The sequence below is a fragment of the Carassius gibelio genome, chromosome B7, assembly GCF_023724105.1.
Source record: "Carassius gibelio isolate Cgi1373 ecotype wild population from Czech Republic chromosome B7, carGib1.2-hapl.c, whole genome shotgun sequence".
In the NCBI taxonomy this organism is placed as follows: domain Eukaryota; kingdom Metazoa; phylum Chordata; class Actinopteri; order Cypriniformes; family Cyprinidae; genus Carassius; species Carassius gibelio.
Window position 1 is genome coordinate 42,022,633 of NC_068402.1, and position 21,872 is coordinate 42,044,504.

Here is a 21,872-nt window from a genome sequence, read left to right on the forward strand (position 1 = left end):
ACAATACCGTTGCTATGCATACTTGACCTCTAGTGATGAACCGGAAATAAAGTAATTGAGTTCCTCCCCAGTGCTATGGTGGTCGTGTATATGACAGTCTGATTCAAATATTCCATCAATGTTTAATAGTTATGAATTTATTCACTGATAAAATAGATAACATCAGAAATACAATAACAAATGAAAATTCTACAGCGTCTAATACTTCAGTTTCATCCATCGCACCCAAAGATAAACTGCATTGCTTTACAACTATAGGACAGGAAGAGCTTTTATTTTTAGAAAAATTTGTATCTGCTCAATTGTGCGCCTTTCTGCAAATAAAATAAAATAAAATAAAATAAATATTTATGAAGAATTTCAGTCAGGTTTTAAGCCCCACCATAGCACAGAAACTGCACTTGTTAAAATTACAAATTACTTGCTTCTGGCGTCAGATAAAGGCTGCATCTCATTGCTAGTTTTACTTGATCCTGCATTTGTCACCATAGATTTTGACATACTCATAGATCTATTACAAAACTATTCAGGTATTCAAGGGCAGACTCTAAGTTGGTTTAGATCCTACCTGTCTGATCGCTAAAATTTTATTTAAATGGGGAGCCATCTCATTTAGCACCAATAAAATATGGAGTGCCACAAGGATCTGTCCTAGGTCCTCTTCTATTTTCAATATACATGTTGCCCCTTGGTAATATTATTAGAAAATACAGGATTAGTTTCCATGTTATGCTGATGATACTCAACTATATATCTCAATGAGACCAGATGAAACTTCAAAATTATCTAAAGATTGTATGACCCATCATTTTCTCCTTTTAAATTCGGATAAGACAGAGACTGGACTATTGTAATGTCAGCAGTGTGAAGACCAGTGGGCTGAGCACACAGCTTTGTGGAGCACCTGTGCTCAGTGTGGTAGTGCTCTAGGTGTTGTGGCTGACATGGACTGACTGAAGTAAACCAGTTAGAAAGTCCAGGATCTAATTACAGAGGGAGGTATTTAGGTCCAGCAGGCTTAGTTTATTAATGAGCTGTGTTGAGATTATTGTGTTGAAGGTCAGGAAGCAGACAGACTGGCTAAACCAACCGTCTGCTAGCTGCCTCACGTCACAGAGGTCAACTAATTCTCAGCACATAGAGACTCTTTCGACCTAGATATCACACTATAGAGACTTTGTCTGTTCCCCGAACTAGAAAATACAAAAAACGTCAAAACCAAGTTAAGATTAACAATTTAATTGAGGTTCAACAAATAAAAAACAGAAGAATATGGATAAACAAATGATAAAGCTTGGTTTATTGAATATCAGATCCCTTTCTACGAAAACACTTCGCAAAGGGGGAGGTGTTGCTTCAATTTATAACAACGTTCTCAGGATTTCTCAGAGGGCAGGCTTCAAGTATAACTCGTTTGAAGAAATGGTGCTTCATATAACATTATCCAGAGAAACAAATGTTAATGATAAACCCCCTTTTATGTTTGTACTGGCTACTGTATACAGGCCACCATAAAGACTTTATTAAAGAATTTGGTGATTTTACATCTGAGTTATTTCTGGCTGCAGATAAAGTTTTAATAGTTGGTGATTTTAATATCCATGTTGATAATGAAAAAGATGCATTGGGATCAGCATTTATAAACATTCTGAACTATATTGGGGTTAGACAACATGTCACAGGACCTACTTATTGTCGAAATCATACTCTAGATTTAATACTATCAAATGGAATTGATGTTGATAGTGTTGAAATTATGCAGCCAAGTGATGCTATCTCAGATCATTATTTAGTTTTGTGCAAACTTCATATAGCCAAAATTGTAAATTCTACTTCTTGTTACAAGTATGGAAGAACCATCACTTCTACCAAAAAAGACTGCTTTTTTAGTTATCTTCCTGATGTATCCAAATTCCTTAGCATATCCAAAACCTCAAAATAACTTGATGATGTAACACAAACTATGGACTCTCTCTTTTCTAGCACTTTAAATACAGTTGCTCCTTTACGCTTAAGGAAGGTTAAGGAAAACAGTTTGACACCATGGTATAATGAGTAAATTGGTAAAATTAACGAAAAATAAAGCCTCAACAAGTGTTGACATTTCCCAACACCACAGAAGTAATGACTTTGTGAACTACTTTACTTCTAAAATTGATACTATTAGAGATAAAATTGCAACCATTCAGCCGTCAGCTACAGTATCGCATCAGACAGTGCACTTTAAGCCCTATTCGGACGGGACTAGTTTTACAGGGGGTCGTTAGAGAAATCTGCGTTTCACAGACGTACTTGGTGATTTTAATCCCGTCCGAATCTGCCATGTCTGTGTTTTTCTCACACAACCTCTGTGATAATTCCAGAGCAAATTACCTACTGTTTTTCAGCAAACTCAGTGATCCTCTGAGAAAAGTAATCCTGTCCGAATGCGAATGTCTGTGATTGCCGGTGATATTTTATTTCACAACGCGTTTCCTTGTGTGTTTTGGCCAACGTGAATTACCGTAGATGCTCTTACCGCGCGGATGTTTGATATATTTGCTTAGCGGCAAATACATTATAATAAAAAAATAATACAAATAATAAAATCAAGAGCAAGATCGCGTAAACTGTTAATACCGGCTATTGTAATATCAGCATCAGGTAAGATTACTCGCGTTCATTTATATACTCAGTTACATAATGTTTTAATTACATTTAATAAAAAAAAAAAAAATGAAAACGAGTTAAACTAAAGGAACCACACATTAACATGGTTTTGCCATTTATTGTGTAATAATACTAAGGCAATCATTCTGAATGAATGCAATGCACGCACACAGAGCGCGTGATCTCTGTGACGCCCAGATGCACAAATCAGACCCTCCCACCTCTGTAATAAACACGGAGATGTTAGTCCCGTCCGAATTGGTACATGAAAATCACAGACGTCAGGTGGTAAGAATCGAAACTCAAACGTAGTTTAGAAAACTAGTCCCGTCCGAATAGTGCTATAGACCCCCTGAGGAACAGTTCCACTCATTCTCTACTATAGGAGAGGAAGAATTGTATAAACTTGTTAAATCATCTAAACCAACAACATATATGTTAGACCCTATACCATCTAAGCTCCTAAAAGAGGTGCTTCCAGAAGTTATAGATCCTCTATAACCTCTGACTATTATTAATTACTCATTGTCATAAGGATATGTCCCCAAAACCTTCAAACTGGCTGTTATTAAGCCTCTCATCAAAAAATCACAACTTGACCCCAAAGAACTAGTTAATTATAGACCAATCTCGAATCTCCTTTTTTGTCCAAGATACTAGAAAAGGTGGTATCCTCACAATTATATTCCTTCTTAGAGAAAAATGGTATATGTGAGGATTTCCAGTCAGGATTTAGACCGTATCATAGTACTGAGACTGCTCTCCTTAGAGTTACAAATGACCTGCTCTTGTCATCTGATCGTGGTTGTATCTCTCTATTAGTTTTATTGGATCTTAGAGCTGCGTTTGACACAATTGACCAAAACATTCTTTTGCATAGACTTGAACACTTTGTTGGCATTAATGGAAGTGCATTAGCATGGTTTAAATTCTACTTATATGACCACCATCAGTTCGTAGCAGTGAATGAAGATGTACTGTATCATATCGATCACAAGTGCAGTATGGAGTACCTCAAGGCTCAGTACTAGGGCCGCTACTCTTCACGCTTTATATGTTACCCTTGGGAGATATCATCAGGAAATATGGTGTTAGCTTTCACTGTTATGCTGATGATACTCAGCTATATATTTCTTCGCGGCCCGGTGAAACACACCAATTTGAAAAACTAGTGGAATGCATAGTCGATATAAAAAACTGGATGATGAGTAATTTCTTACTGCTAAATTCTGAAAAAAACAGAGGTGTTAATTATAGGACCTAAAAACTCTGCTTGTAATAACCTAGAACACTGTCTAAGACTTGATGGTTGCTCTGTTAATTCTTCGTCATCAGTTAGGAACCTAGGTGTGCTATTTGATCGCAATCTTTCCTTAGAAAGCCACGTTTCTAGCATTTGTAAAACTGAATTTTTCCATCTCAAAAATATATCTTAATTACGGCCTATGCTCTCAATGTCAAATGCAGAAATGTTAATCCATGCATTTATGACCTCAAGGTTAGATTATTGTAATGCTTCATTGGGTGTTTGTTCTGCATTCTTAGTAAACAAACTACAGCTAGTCCAAAATGCAGCAGCAAGAGTTCTTACTAGAAACAGGAAGTATGACCATATTAGCTCGGTCCTGTCAACAATGCACTGGCTCCCTATCAAACATCGTATAGATTTTAAAATATTGCTTATTATTTATAAAGCCCTGAATGGTTTAGCACCACAGTATTTGAATGAGCTCCTTTTACATTATAATCCTCTACGTCTGCTACGTTCTCAAAATTTTATAATACCTAGAATATCAAAATCAATTGTAGGCGGCAGATCCTTTTCCTATTTGGCGCCTAAACTCTGGAATAACCTACCTAACATTGTTCAGGAGGCAGACACACCTTTGCAGTTTAAATCTAGATTAAAGACCCTGGCTTACACATAACATACTAATATGCTTTTAATATCCAAATTCGTTAAAGAATATTTGGGCTGCATTAATTAGGTAAACCAGAACCGGGAACACTTCCATAACACCCTGTGTACTTGCTACATCATTAGAAGAGTGGCATCTAGGCTAATATTTGTCTGTTTCTCTCTTTTTCCGAGGTCACCGTAGCCACCAGATCCAGTCTGTATCCAGATCAGAGGGTCACTGCAGTCACCCGGATCCAATACGTATTCAGACCAGATGGTGGATCAGCACCTAGAAAGGACCGCTACTGCCCTGAAAGACAGCGGAGACCAGGACAACTAGAGCCCCAGATACAGATCCCCTGTAAAGACCTTGTCTCAGAGGACCACCAGGACAAGACCACAGGAAACAGATGATTCTTCTGCACAAAGTGACTTTGCTGCAGCCTGGAATTGAACTACTGGTTTTATCTGGTCTGAGGAGAACTGGCCCCCCAACTGAGCCTGGTTTCTCCCAATGTTTTTTTTTTTCTCCATTCTGTAACCGATGGAGTTTCGGTTCCTTGCAGCTGTCGCCTTCTGGCTTGCTTAGTTGGGGTCACTTCATCTACAGCGATATCGTTGACTTGATTGCAAATAAATACACAGACACTATTTAACTGAACAGAGATGACATCACTGAATTCAATGGGGAACGTTCAACTATCTTTTTGCATTATTGACACACTGTTTTTCCTAATGAATGTTGTTCAGTTGCTTTGACACAATGTATTTTGTTTAAAGCGCTATATAAATAAAGGTGACTTGACTTGACTTGACTTGACACATTTCTGTCCAAGCCCCTTGTATTTTGCATATTAGGTGCCCTTTAATATACCAATTAAAATAACTACTATATGACTTTGGTGAGTGTGATGAGTGTTACGTCATCTAATTATAGGATAATTATATTGTTTAGTTTCCTTATTGTAAGGTCTAATAAACCTGTGTAATGATGATGATGATGATGATGATGAAAATAATAATAATAAAACGTCAAGGTTTCATTTGGGACTCTACTGCTACCAGTTGTGGCTGGAAGGGATACAGCAAAAACTGGAAGCTAACAATAAATTGAATTTTCTACCTATTAGAATGTGTTTTATCAAAGGGGGGGGGGGGGTGAAATGCTATTTCATGCATACTGATTTTTTTACACTGTTAAAGAGTTGGACTCCCATGATAAACATGGACAAAGTTTCACAAATTAAGTTGTAAGTTTGAAGGAGTATTTTTGTTCCAAAAAAACCTCTTCCGGTTTGTCACAAGTTTCGGAAAGTTTTTTTCCGAGTATGGCTCTTTGTGACGTTAGATGGAGCGGAATTTCCTTATATGGGTCCTAAGGCACTTCTGCCGGAAGAGCGCGCGCTCCCGTATAGCGAGGCTGAGCACAAACATTTCACTGATCAGAGCGATTCACTGATCAGAGCGAGAGCGTCGCGAAAAGTCACAAAAGAAGTGTGTTTTTGGTAGCCAGGGCAAGACAACCCTGCACAGATTACCAAAAGAGAAACAGCATTAAGGGACCAGTGGATGGAGTTTATTTTTACAAAGCATCAACGGAGTTGTGCAAGTGTTTTTGTTTGTTCCCTGCATTTCGAAGATGCTTGTTTTACAAACAAGGCCCAGTTTGACGACGGATTTGAACATTGTTTATGTCTTAAGGATAATGCAGTCGCAACGAAAAAGGGTCACGATCGTGTGTTGGAACCGCATGCGGTGAGTAAAACTGCTTCAAATATCTCTTTGTTGTGAACTTAGCTATCGGCGCGTGAGCACATCAAGTAAACAACATGCGGTGTTGTCATCAAACTGCACTTTCCACATGTACAGCTTAAAAAAATAAATAAAAAAAAAGACGACATAAAGTGGAACTTAGTCATTTTCCAAAACCGCTAAGCAAATATATACAGTTTCAGTACATACCACATAGAGACGTCGTTGCTGATGCTGCTCTTGTTAAATTTCAGCCTCTGGATCTGTGTCACAGCTTCCACATGTTCTCAACGCGAAAGCCTACTTCCGCTCGTGATTCTTTAGCTCCGCCCACACGTCACGCCTCTAGGCGCTCGTGTTTTTCCGGGAAAAATCGGTACAGACTATCTTTCTCTTATAAACATAATAAAAATAAAGACTTTTTGGAGTTATGAAGGGTGCAGTACTACTCTATAGGTACTCAAGATTAAGTTGCTAGTTTGATAAGCAGGTTGCTAGCATGATTTTAGCATGATTAGCATGTTATTAGCATGTTTCTAGCATTACTAGCATTCGACTAGCATGTTGCTAGCATGATTTTAGTATGACTAGCATGCGACTAGCATGTTGGTAGTATGCTTTTACCATGATTAACATGTTGCTAGCATGTTTCCAGCATGATTAGAATGTTTGCTAACATTTCGCTAGCATGTATCTAGCATGACTAGGATGCGACTAGCATGTTGTTATCATGTTTCTAGCATGACTAGCATGTGACTAGCATGTTGCTAGCATGATTTTTGCATGATTAGCATGTTGCTAGCATGTTTCTACCATGTGACTAGCATGTTGCTACCATGTTTCTAGCATGATTAACATGTTGCTAGCATGCTGTTAACATGTTTCTTGCATGATTAGCATGCGACTAGCATGTTGCTAGCATGTTTCCAGCATGATTAGAATGTTTGCTAGCATTTCGCTAGCATGTATCTAACATGCTTAGTATGTTGCTAGCATTTTGCTAGCATGTTTCTAGCATGACTAGCATGCGACTAGCATGTTGTTATCATGTTTCTAGCATGACTAGCATGTGACTAGCATGTTGCTAGCATGATTTTTGCATGATTAGCATGTTGCTAGCATGTTTCTACCATGTGACTAGCATGTTGCTACCATGTTTCTAGCATGATTAACATGTTGCTAGCATGCTGTTAACATGTTGCTAGCATGACTAGCATGTGACTAGCATGTTGCTAGCATGATTTTACCATGATTAGCATGTTGCTAACATGTCACTAGCATGTCTCTAGCATGTTTAACATGATTAACATGTTGTCAACATGTTTCTAGCATGACTAGCATGCGACTAGCATTTTGCTAGCATGATTTTAGCATGATTAGCATGATGCTAGCATGTTTCTAGCATGATTAGCATGCAACTAGCATGTTGCTAGCATGTTTCTAGCATGTTGCTAGCATGTTGCTAGCATGATTAGCATGTTGTTAGCATGTTTCTAGCATGCCTAGCATGCGACTTGCATGTTGGTAGCATGATTTTACCATGATTACCATGTTGCTACCATGTTGCTAACATGTTTCTAGCATGACTAGCATGCGACTAGCATGTTGTTAACATGTTTCTAGCATTATTAGCATGAGACTAGCATGTTGCTAGCATGATTAGCATTTTGCTAGCATGTTTCTAGCATTACAAGCATGCGATTAGCAAGTTGCTAGTTTGATAAGCAGGTTGCTAGCATGATTTTAGCATGATTAACATGTTGTTAACATGTTTCTAGCATTACTAACATTCGACTAGCATGTTGCTAGCATGATTTTAGTATGATTAGCATGTTGCTAGCATTTTTCTAACATGATTATCATGTTGTTAGCATGTTTCATGACTAGCATGCAACTAGCATGTTGTTAACATGTTTCTAGCATTATTAGCATGCGACTAGCATATTGCTAGCATGATTAGCATTTTACTACCATGTTTCTAGCATTTTGCTAGCATGATTTTACCATGATTAGCATGTTGCAAGCTTGTTTATAGCATTACTAGCATGCGACTAGCAAGTTGCTAGTTTGATAAGCAGGTTGCTAGCATGATTTTAGCATGATTAACATGTTGTTAGCATGTTTCTAGCATTACTAGCATTCGACTAGAATGTTGCTAGCATGTTTCTAACATGATTATCATGTTGCTAGCATGTTTCTAGCATGACTAACATGCGACTAGCATGTTGCTAGCATGTTTCTAGCATGATTAGCATGTTTCTAGCATGACTAGCATGCGACTAGCATGTTACCAGCATGATTTTAGCATGATTAGCATATTATTAGGATAGCATGATTTGGTAGCATGATTTTACCATGATTACCATGTTGCTAACATGTTTCTAGCATGACTAGCATGCGACTAGCATGTTGTTAACATGTTTCTAGCATTATTAGCATGAGACTAGCATGTTGCTAGCATGATTAGCATTTTGCAAGCTTGTTTCTAGCATTACTAGCATGCGACTAGCAAGTTGCTAGTTTGATAAGCAGGTTGCTAGCATGATTTTAGCATGATTAACATGTTGTTAACATGTTTCTAGCATTACTAACATTCGACTAGCATGTTGCTAGCATGATTTTAGTATGATTAGCATGTTGCTAGCATTTTTCTAACATGATTATCATGTTGTTAGCATTTTTCAAGCATGCCTAGCATGCGACTTGCATGTTGGTAGCATGATTTTACCATGATTACCATGTTGCTACCATGTTGCTAACATGTTTCTAGCATGACTAGCATGCGACTAGCATGTTGTTAACATGTTTCTAGCATTATTAGCATGCGACTAGCATATTGCTAGCATGATTAGCATTTTGCTACCATGTTTCTAGCATGTTGCTAGCATGATTTTACCATGATTAGCATGTTGCAAGCTTGTTTATAGCATTACTAGCATGCGACTAGCAAGTTGCTAGTTTGATAAGCAGGTTGCTAGCATGATTTTAGCATGATTAACATGTTGTTAGCATGTTTCTAGCATTACTAGCATTCGACTAGCATGTTGCTAGCATGTTTCTAACATGATTATCATGTTGCTAGCATGTTTCTAGCATGACTAACATGCGACTAGCATGTTGCTAGCATGTTTCTAGCATGATTAGCATGTTTCTAGCATGACTAGCATGCGACTAGCATGTTACCAGCATGATTTTAGCATGATTAGCATATTATTAGGATAGATAGATAGATAGATAGATAGATAGATAGATAGATAGATAGATAGATGAGTTTGAATGAGTTTAAATTGATTAGCATCAAAGCTTGATTGAGTCTAATGGGATTTGGAGCTTGGGTCATCTGAACATCCTGTCAATTGAAGTCTATTGGATTTTTATGACATTTTAATATTATTTTTAAGAAAACCGTAACTCAAACCAGTCTGAAAAGATATAGCACACCAAGTCAGAACAGTATGAAGGTCTGACCCGAGTTTGGAGTATGTAGCTTGAACGGTCTAGGAGGAGTTAGTGCCCAAAAATTTTGCGGACAGAAAAATAATAATAATAAGAAGAAGTTTAAATAGGATTTCAGTAAGTTGGCTTTCTCAAGCCAACTTAATAATAAGTTTAAATAGGATTTCAGTAAGTTGGCTTTCTCAAGCCAACTTAATAAAGGTGACTTGACTAGTACACAGCGTCTAATGCTCACTTACATTTAAGGACAACGAATTTACCTAGTAACAACATCTATTAATATAATAATCATAATATATATTTAATAATAATAATAATAATTATATATATATATATATATATATATATATATATATATATATATTATTATTATTATTATTATTATAAAAAAAATAATATTATAAAAACAAATAAAAACATCAAATGTGTTAAAATTAGTTTTCATGTTTACTCCACTCACTGGAACAGTTTGTCACAGGAGCTGAATATTACATAACAGATCCCGTTGTTCTATATCTTGATTGGATGGCTCAGACTTTTCGCTCCGCATTATTTGCATAAAGAGAACGTGGACTTTCCCTTATTTGCCCAGGACAGAATGTTTCCTGAACAAACCGAAAGCAGGTGTGCCGCTGTTTACAGCTTTACAGGAAGAGACAGGCTCAGAACAGGTAAGGAACAGAAAGAAACATGTATGCTTATATTTAAACTTAAAACATTTAATCTCTTTAAACGTTTTGTTGTTGTTGTTACTGCTGCATGGAACTTTAGATTAGGCTGTATTTTTGCTATCTTTGATGAGTGGGAATGTTTCGTAAAGAAAGGTGAACGGCCTCACAAAAGGCCTCATATGTTATCTACTTCGTCTTTTTCTTCTTCTTCGTCTTCTTCTTCTTAAAACACCTTGTTGTTTTCTCTCTTAACTTCCTGAGGTATTGAGTTATTTTGTGTTATTTCCATCAGATATCGCAATTTGAATCTGGGAATACAGGAAAAGCGATGGAATCATTTCCAGGTAAAGAAAATGTTCCAGGTTTGGGGAATTTATGGTTAAAGTGGGCTCAATTTTACAATTGAAAAACATACATTTTGGTTTGGGGAGCAATAATACCTGCATGTAGTGTTCCTCAACTGATTTTGCTTTTATTCAGTTGTCGCATTTACATTGGAGCCAGGTGCCACCCCAATAATAACTATGCTACAATATTATTTTCTTTGTTGAATCATACTTTGTTGAATCGTACTGAAGCGAACTCAAGGATGCGACGCGTCTGGTCTGGTGTTCCACATCGGGCTAATTCCAGCCTCTCGTGTGCGCGCTCTCGCGATACAGGTTCATTTTCTACGGAGTAAAAAAAGTCGCAGAGCAGAGAGGACACAGACAACGAGTTGACGGCCACAACAGAGTAGAAAACACAGTCTCTGCATTCAAATTAAAAATGTATTAAGAATTTAGTAGCCTGACGGATCATGCGCACTCCCGCTGTGCCTCAAGTTCAAGCAAAGCAGGAGTGCATTTTTATTAGCATGAACATCAGATCCAGGCTGAAACATACACGGCAGCTTACTGAATGTATAGTGTCATGTAATCACTCGAGCAGTGTTTCAACCAAGGGAAGACACGCAGAAATGTCTTTATCATAACTTTTGATCAATTTAAATTAAAACGTCCATGTTAAATAAAAGTATTAATTTATAATTAAAAATGTATGATTAAATACATACATACATATATATATATATATATATATATATATATATATATATATATATATATATATATATATATATATATATATATATAATAAAAATACTGACTCCAAGCTTTTAAATGCTATGGTGAATCATGTTACAAAAGCTCAGATAAATCCTGATCTTTGGATCTCTTTATTCATTAAAAGAATAGTGAAAAAAATAAATAAATAAATAAAAAAACAAATCAGCTTTGAAATCACAGGATTAAATTACATTTTAATATATATTCAAATACAATGCAGTTATTTGAAGTTGTAAAAATAGACCAGTTTCAAATTATTACTGCTTTTATTGTATTTTGGATCAAATAAATGCAGGCTTGGTGAGCAGAAGAATAATCTTTAAAAAAACATAAAAAATGTACTATTCAAAACTTTTGCTGATGGTGTACTTAATCGTAGGCTTGTTAATTAATCCTGATTAATTCTCACTCCAGGCTGAACTCAAAAGCTGGCAGCCCTGTTTGAAGTAATTTGAAGTTTTATGCTCCCTTAACAACATTTACAGAATTCACTGTAGTCTACAAGTTAATTATAGATATTTTGCTCCAACTACTGGTTAATGATATAAAATATATTCCAAATAATAATGATTGCAACTATTAAACCGGTTGAGAAAAGTACAGAAGAATTAAACACATTTGATCAAAGGTAGAATAATCCATTGTTGTTCATTGTGCAAGAAACGAAAGGCAATATAAATATACACACACACACACACACACACACATACATACATACATATATATATATATATATATATATATATATATATATATATATATATATATATATATATATAATGTACGTGTGTGTGTGTGTGTGTATTTGTAAATAAATCAAATCAAAGCCAATTAATACAGTCATTTAATACACTGTATTTAATGGCTTTGATTTAAATTATGCTTATTGAATTAATATATTTACACTACAGTTTATAGGAAGATAAGAAAAACATTCTTGCGACAGTTGCTGCTGGGCCATACTGACTGGATATAATAACTCAGCAGCTGTGTATGTCCTGATGGCTTCTGAGCTTTGATGGACTTGCCCGCATTCCATCCGCATCCGGTGTAATATATCAACATCTGAATGAGTGTCAATGTCTTTGCCCTCACCCTTGACTGGGCTTTGTAATAGGATGTCGTCCAATACCAAAGTTTTGCCTGGTGCAATATTTTATAGTCGGTTTGAATCTCTCATGCATTTAAAAATGCAACAGAAGAATGAAAAGATACCTGAAGTGTGAAATTAAAACTGCCAGTAGGTGGCAATAAGTCACTCTTAATAAGTGAGTTGTTACGATTGAACCGAATCATTTAACGGTTCATTCGGGAACAAAACAGCGTCCTGTTGTTCAGAGACATAAAACGGCGCTGTGGGTGTTTTTGTAACGATTTTTTTGTTGGAGAAAAATAGAGCAAATACAGGAAATATGGTGTCTAAAACGTAATCTATTAATATTTTAACTACTTGTTTATTTAACTGCTGTATAAATCCAATATATCATTTGTAATCATGCTTGCTTTTGGAGAAAAAAAAAAACGTCCCTCTTCATGTGATATTAACTACATGAAATTATATAAATAATGTTCTTCCACCTATTTTAAATTATGTGATAATTCTAAACGCATTTTAATAGATTGATTAATGCATGCAGTGAAAGAACGCACTCTAAATGCGCGAACGTACACTAGTCTAACCTAGTGCTTTTCGTGATATAGGCAACTCCTAATATCAAATCGCACATCATTAAAACTACAATTACAATATTATCACAGACTATACATATTTCACAACCCTGTTTAGATTTTTATAATGTATTGTCTTCTTATCTACCAGGTCACATTTAAAGCTCTGCATGTTTGCAGGGTAAAAACATGGGTCGATTTTCGCATTGTTCTGAACTCTGAACAAAACAACAGTTGTATTGTAAATGCTCATTAATTCTCTGCCAGCAGGTGGAGCGTTTGGTAGAAATATAACCGTTTCCCCAATAATGACAGAACACAAAGCAGCAGCACATGACTTTGAATGTGCAGCACTCAAGTTTATTCAATGAAATCATAACTTTAGGCTTTTGAAGTTTAATCATCTAATTCAGCCATATCGCAATTCTGGTCTTTCCGTCCCAAAATTTAAGACCTCTTGAAATCATACTTAAGATTTCTTGTAAAATTTTAAGACTTTTCAAGGACTTTAATTTGATACAACTACATTTAAGACTTTTGAAGACCCTGTGGAAACCCTGATTAGCACTGTTTTGGTTGGATTGTTTGAATGCATTTGCTTCCTGGATCACTGGACTGAAAACTTTCCCAGGACAGCTTAAAATGATCTATTCACAAGCCAAGCAGAGAAGCAAAATTCTTGCAAATGCAAGTTTATATCTCCTATTTCGAAACTGAATTTAACTCAGCAATTGTGAGTTTTTCAATTATGAGGGGAAAAAAGTCTGGATTATATATAAACTCATGGTTCTGAGTCAAGGGAGAAAAAAAAAGGATTGACGAGTTCTGATCAGAACTATGAAATATAAACTTGGAATTGTGAGAAAAATTTAAGAATTAAAAAAATTATCTTTATTTTATTCCATGGCTCTCATTTTCTGCGACCAGATAGGTTCCACCCACAAAAAATGTATCACCATTTGCAAACACCTGAATTGGTCTATAAATACTACATTAATATGCAAGCTGAAAAAAAGAGTTGACGGCTGCAATGTGAGTGTTTTGCTTCACTCTCAGAAGGCTCTCTTTGAGGAGGGAGCTTTCACTGGCATTTCTCATGGTGCCAGCCCCGCTTTCGCCAAGGCGGAGCGTTGGGTGTGCTCGCGGGTTTCGCTTTCAGATCCGCTGGAAGGAATGTAGACGGGCAAGTCCCTATCTTCTTCCTTAACCACCAGATCCGGCGCCCACTCTCGGGGTTTGGAAGCCCGCGTTTGCGGTACTTTCTCACCGGTGAGATGGCGCAATGCACTGCCTGTCTTTCTCTGAGGAGATTGATGTGGAAGGCGTAGCTGAGCTCGCCAGTTGCACAAGCACCAGTTGCACAAACATCAGTTACACAAGTATATTATGCCTTGTATTATAATAAGCAGCATAAATTAGGATTGGAGCTTGCGCAGTCGGCCCTTGGGGGGCTGATTTTGCTTTTCACGCTGTTAATCGCTCCGCTCTTGCTGGGCACGCTCCGAGGAGTGTGTACGTGCATGCAATTTGCTGAGGCACGGCGCGAACGCGATAGCGGGAATCACACTTGGTGAATGGATTGGAGACGGCTCATCCAATCTCCACACATGTTCACTAGATCAGGAGATCAGGAGATCATTCTGCCAACCCTGCCAGTGTTCCAGGTTGCAGCAATCTCCGGCGAGAGCTTTACTCAGTTACTGCCAGGAAAAAGGCTGAGGCTCGCTACCTCTATGGAGGTCTCTAGTGCAGCTAGTACGGTCGTCCCCTGCTGGTCCGCTGCTTCAGGGCACCGAGCTAGTGGCTCTCAGTTCTGGTGGGCCCTAAGCAGGCTCTGGTAATGGAACAGAAGTAGACTCTCTCTGAGGATGGAGGCCATCAAGGTGGTCCCTCCTTGGGTTGCAGAGTCCAGGTCCTACAGCTGGTACTTCACTTTTCCGAGGAAGGATGAGGTGTTGTGTCCTGTTTTAGATCTGTGCTTTTTGAAGTGCTCAGTCAGGGGACTGAAGATCAGCACGCTTGGACTGGTGTGTCACAATCATAATTATGCACTTATCTCCATCCTTCTTCATTGGAAGTTCCTAAAGTTTGCTTTTGGGGGTAAAGCCTACCAATATGGATCTTCCACTGGCCTTGCATTCTCACCCCACACTTTCATGACTCATGTCCACATTGACGATTGGTTGATATTAGCTCAATCAGAGCAGACGATAGTTCGGCATCTAGGTTTCATTCTCGCTCACATGAGAGAGCTGGGGTTAAGACTTAACACCAAGAAAAGTGTGCTTTCTCCAGTACAAAGAACCACTTATCTGGGTGTGGTTTGGGATTCGACCAAATCCCGGACCCACTTTATATTAAGTGGCCTTAACTACTATGTAGTTACATTTTAATTATTAATTTGGTACAATGCACTTATTGCGTACATACATGTTTTTACATTGTACTTATATTTGAAAAATATCTGCACATAATTACATCTGTAATTAATTTCTGTAATTACGTGTATAATTACAGGTTGACCCATCCCTTACACCTTAACACACCCTTAAACTTACCCATACCACCAAATCTGTCCCTAACCTAGCCTGTTTCCCACCTTAATAGCAGCAAAAAAAGTTGCAATACAATATGAACACAATAAGTACATTGTATTTATTTTTTGATGTAAGTACATAGTAGTTAAGGCCACTTAATATAAAGTGGGACCCAAATCCCAGAGGGCACGTATGTCACCTGCTCGGATCAAGTCGATCCTCAATGCAGTCGCGAGAGTGAGAGAAGGTCGACCACTCACTGTCAAGCAGTCTCTGAGATTGCTGGGTCTGATGGCAGCTGTGTCCAACGTGAATACTATTGGCCTGCTGTACATGAGACCCCTACAGTGGTGGCTCAAGACCAAGGGGTTCTCTCTGAGGGGAAACCCATTTGACATGCTAAAGGTCACGCGGCGGTGCCTACGTGCCTTTAGAAATGTGGAGAAAACCTTGGTTCTTGTCTCAGGGCTTGGTGCTGGGAGCTCCTTGTCGTTGCGTAATGCTAGCGACAGACACATCCCTCACCGGCTGGGGTTCGGTCATGAGTGGCCACCCCACCCTGGGTCTGTGGAGTGGCCGCCATCCGAAATGGCATTTCATCTTTTTGACGGCACTCCATGGGAGGTTCCCGTCAGGAGAGATCTCCTCTCTCATTCGGAGGGTGTGCCCCCGCCTGAAGCTTAGAGGCTGTAGGTGTGGTCTCTGAGGTGTCAACTCTTAGCTTCCGGTCTCTTAACCAAGGTTGTTGAGACTGTTTGCCAATCCAGAGCTCCCTCAATGAGGAAACTGATGCCTTGAAGTGGAGGCTTTTCACTTCTTGGTGTGGAGACCGCCACCTCGTCCAAGTTAACTGCCCGGTTGGTACAGTGCTGGAGTTCCTGCAGGCTCTCCGCAGGGTTGACCCACTCCACCCTGAAGGTCTATGTGGCGGTCATGGTGGCCTTACCGCACCCCTCTCGGTGGCCAGTCAGTCCTCCATGGTGCGCTGAGTCAGAAGAAGCTTGTGCTAAACGGTGATCAAGATGCTATCCTAAGACTCGAGTCCTTTGATCTCCCCTCTCCTGGGGTCTAGACTCACTCCTTCTGAAGTTTGGCCATTGGACGGATTGTCCCCGATTAATGTCAGTCTCCTTCCAAAAGAGGACACAACTAGAAATCAGTGGTTAAGTTTTATTTACAACACTGTTCCAGAACAGTTCAACCCAAATATTTGAGTGTGTGCACTACTTTTTATGGAAGAATGTTTCCTGGGAGAGTAGCCTACAATGTTGTTTGTGTTACTATGAAGTGTAGCGACTCCAACTTTGCAAGGATAGCCTAGATTCTGACTCACAGTCTGTAAGAACGTGTTCATATTTTAAAAATTTGCCATCGATTCAAACACGAGTTTTGAGCAGTGTAGAGTAGAACTTGTTGTTTCTTCAATCACAAATGCAGACATATTTTTTATTTTTTTATGCTGCGGTATACGCAACACAATTCGTAAAAAGACCGTATAAGTTATTACAATCAGTAATTATGTCCCCACTGCATGCAACAAATGCCTTGTCATTGCACCGGGACACTGCGTCACAGTATTGTAAGGTATGGTAATTTCTATCACACGCTTGAGGTATTCAGCTGATCACAGTGCACTGGATAGCTGGCCAATCAGCATACACCTCGCTTTTCAGACAGATTTTCAGACCAGCTTTTTAAAAATTGCAGCGTTTCAGAAAGGTGGGGCATAGCATACTGTACAGTAATGTACTGTATGTGGAAATGTTTTTCACCTTAAACCGCATAAACCCATCGCATTAAACCAAATACACAAAATAATGTTATATTAAGCAACATCATATGACCCCTTTGACTGAATCAATCTAACGGTATAGACATCATTATTGTTTGTCCATAATGCACCAACCACAAACCTCTCTCTCTTGTTTTGTTTTCTCAGACTGCTGTCCACATCGTAGTATGCCTGTAGAGACTGATGAGTCTATGACATTGTCCTCTCTCAATCTGGTCTGGCCTGTGTGCCAGCAGTGCCAAACACACACCCTTAAAGACAGAGGAAAAAATGATATATTCAGCCAAAAGATGTGTGTTCCTGATGTAAGTAGATTGGATTACCTAGAGGGTTGCCATGGGTATACTCCTAAAGATTTAAGGGGCAGTCACCTCACCAAACTTTCCATAAGTGATTCCCAACACAGAGAGAGCCCTGTTGGCTTGCCCAGTCTCTACTTGCCTCAGAGTTCAGGAAGACACCTTCAGAGAGACTGTAGAGCCCACATTGAAGATCTGAGCGAAGGTATTTCAGGCATCAGACTTGAAAATTGCTGCATTTCCCCTGACATATATCCACAGAACCCTGTGAGTGAGGATGAGGAGAGTCTAGAAAGGCCTAGTCCTCTTCGCTCTGACCTGGGAGAGAATTCCGGCAGATATTCTCCAGCAAAACAGCCAGGATTTTACGGTATGGTTATTATTAGTATGATTAAAAGGGTTGTGATATGAGGATACAAAGTTTATTTGATCTTTTGAAATAAAAATAGCAGTTACGTTTTAGACCTCAAAATTTCTCCCTAGCTCCATAAATAGCAGAAGAAACCATGAAGCTATTATTATTATTTTATTTTTTTGTCACACTGTGGTATACACCTCTACATCAACACATTAATGCCTAGTTTACCTTACCCACTTCCGTAGCCCTTCTGCAAGTTGTCTGTGTTGTTACATTGACAGTCCCACTTAAATTACAATATCCCCCCCATTTCATTAGAAATAAATCTCAGCATATATTAGGCCTAGATTAAATAATATATGTACTGTGCTGAATAGATTTCCGTATTAAAATATGCATTAAACTGAACTGAAAGTACTAAAATCTTAATGGTAACTGGAGGTGTAATACATGCAGGGGTCTGTTCTGATTCAAACTGATTGCATTAGTATTAGCCTGTATAACCTATGCAACACATACATGTAGTGGGGTATTCTGCATAATCGATTGCACAATGTTGACTTTCATCAGTGGTTGGCATACAGTACATGCAACCAGTGAGAATGCATTTCTGTCAGTGCTCATCCACACAGCAACACAACAAGTTTCTTTTGATAAGTCATTAGTGATGTACCAAAACTTGGCAGAAATCAGAAACATTACTTTTAAGACATCTGATATCATAAATTTTGACATGGGTGAAGTTGCATGTGCTGTATGCACAGAAAAAAATAAACCAGGTGTAATCTGAGTCAATGATGTTATGGAGCTTGTGTTAATGAGACACACTGAGTGTAAACCACACAAACATAATAAATAAATTCTGAGCTATATTCGTCCTCAATAATGTCTGTTTTGGAGTCTTGAATTATGGCTGTGACACACCAAGCCATCAGTAAGAATCTGTTAGCATAGTTTTTGCAGTGTGTTTTTCGACATCAGCACTAGTTGATTCTTGTCAGTTGGGTGACTAAACATGTTGTATTCTAAAACTTAAGCCTGCATTACGACGGTCGCTGTGATTTTGCCAAGATGTTTTGTTGGTCCTGGATCAACATTACTGTTCAAGAATACAGACACAATCCCTACCCCAAAACCTAACCCTACCCATAATTTATTTCTAAAATCAGTGTGAAATGATAGCTGATTAACAAGGGTGTAGAAGCACCTTACCTCGATCATAAGCCTAAAACAGATATTTTCTGTAAAGTTATCCCTAAATTCTGATTGGTTGATTGTGTGGTGTTTTCACACTTTAAAAGAACATACTCCACACAATGTACAACTCACATTCTCAACTTTATTCTTCTTCATCCCATTACTAAACAAAATTCCTCACTAGAGCCCCTAGTGGTGCAGTTCCACATTAATGTTTTATATTTAGCAATTATCAAATATTGTATGCTTCTCAACACAGCATTTCCCCCGTTACTCAAACAGAATTACTACTCTTTTATAATTGTTACCTTATTCAAGTCTTTACTCAAACATCAACTTATCTCAAATAAGCATACTCAAATGACCTCTTATGCATTCAAGCAACAGTTTATTTCAGTGGAGCATAATGAAAGATTCTAGCACACTTTTTTTCCTTTTAACATTACACAGAATAACATTCATCAAACATTTCAGGATTCAGTGTATATTCACATTATTATTATTATTTAAATAGGGCAGTGATCTGCCTACACCCTTTACATATCTTCTTGGTCTGACTTATTTCTTTCTCTTCAGACAAATTACTCCAACACATAGTCTTTAGACCACAAAGGTGGGCATCTCTATCAAGCCCCTATCTGAAGTCAACTCTAAATTCCATCTTTTCCCATCACTTAAGATGAAAAATTTGGACCTGTTTGTTGTTTTACTGCCAACGGATCAGTAAAATGGGCTTCTCCTTTTTTCACATGAAAAGGCTCTGTCACTCTCACCTTATTTCCAACCACAACATTGAGAAATGTAGATCCTCTTTTACGATCTGTGTATTGTTTTCTTTTGTTTAATTGTGTCACACGAGCTCTGACCTGAGCAAATTAATCAGGGGTATCCACAGGCAGAAGAACATTCAAATTTGTTCTCATAGGTCGGCCTCTCAAGACCAGAAAAGAGGGCTCACCCATTGCAGCATGGGGTGTTGTTAGCTCTTCAGCATGGTCAGGACTGCAGATTTCCAGGGCTAATGCACCACTTCAGCTGCTTGAAGACACTCTTTAAGCACCCTGTTGAACCATTTGATGGCCCCATTTTCCTGAGTGTGATAAACACAGGCCTTTATGTGCTTTATTCCCTGTGTTTTCACGAAATCAGCAAATGCAGACGAAGTGAACTACATGCAGTGTTGGGCAAGCTACTTGGAAAATGTAGTGAGCTAAGCTACCAGTTACTCTACAGTAAATGAAGCTTCACTACACTGAAGCTACCCCCCTGCGAAATGTAGCAAGCTAAGCTACATCAACAGTAGCTTGCTACATCTAAGCTACTTTTAAAATTAAATTTTAATGTTGAACATGTTTTATTACAAGTCAATGCTATTTCAGTACTTAAAACTGTCAGTCAAACAGATAGGCAGGTGTAATTTTTTAGTTTAATAGTTTTTTGTGTTCCTTATCAATTTGGCTACAAAAACAATCAAAATACATGTAATTAACAATGTGCGCACAAGTAAGTGTATGCACCTGTTGCATGGGCATGCTTAATATACTGTAGGCCTTTGCAGAACAAAATGCAAGACCTCCAAACAATTTCAGGCTGGCCCTTATGAAACAAAAATATATTGCAGTATATTGGAAAATATCATGCAATATATTAGGCATATATTCTTATATATATATTTATTTTTTCCAATATATTTCAATATATTGAAAGCGGCAAACATTTGTATATTTTGCAATATAATATATAATATATGTGTCATCAATATATTATTAAATGTATTCAAATATATAAAATATTATAAATAAAAAGGGAAAATAATATATTACAATATATCACAATATATTTAAAGAAATATATTGGTAAACATATTTTTTTCTTTCGTAAGAGGGACCCTGATAATTTTTACAAGCAGCATCTGAAAACATATTTTCTCTCTGTTATCTCGGTCAGTGTCATGTACTTGTCAAGGTACGGCCACGGCGACTCACTCCTCGGCATTAACTGTTCTCCGACCTCATCCTGTGCCATCATTTCATCAAATAATTTTTTGCCTGACTGGCTAAGGACTGGTACCATCCGGAGCAGAAGGTGGCGGTAATGCATCATAAAGATGGTTGGTTGCTATCTACCCTAAACACAAACAAGACGTCGCGTCACTACTGATCCAGGATCAGCGATCTTAGCAGTTGTATTTCCCGATTTGAGTTTGAGCTTCAGAAATGCTTGCGGAAATGTAGCTTGTGTGGAAGCTACCGCACTACTTGGTAGAAAAAAGAGCTTCGCTACTGAAAAGCTGTTTGATTCAGAAAGCAGCGAAGCTACGACCAAGCTACTGAGAAATTTAATTAAACTATTAGCTTCGCTGCTTTTAGCGACGCTACTGCCCAACACTGACTACATGATTGTCTGTTGAGATGGTGCAGGGGTTTCCTTAATTTGCAAAGATAGTGGTCAGAAATTTCAAAACAATCGCTGCTGTTACTGATGAAG

General features: G+C 38.1%; 1 long non-coding RNA gene across 1 annotated transcript; it reads left to right on the forward strand.

Moving 5' to 3' along the window:
- Positions 1 to 10,327: 10,327 nt before the first annotated feature.
- LOC127962411 (uncharacterized) lies at positions 10,328 to 21,184 on the forward strand. Its single transcript, XR_008154575.1, has 3 exons — positions 10,328 to 10,428; positions 10,721 to 10,772; positions 17,679 to 21,184. It is a non-coding gene; the product is annotated as an uncharacterized LOC127962411 (long non-coding RNA).
- The last annotated feature ends 688 nt before the right edge of the window (positions 21,185 to 21,872 follow it).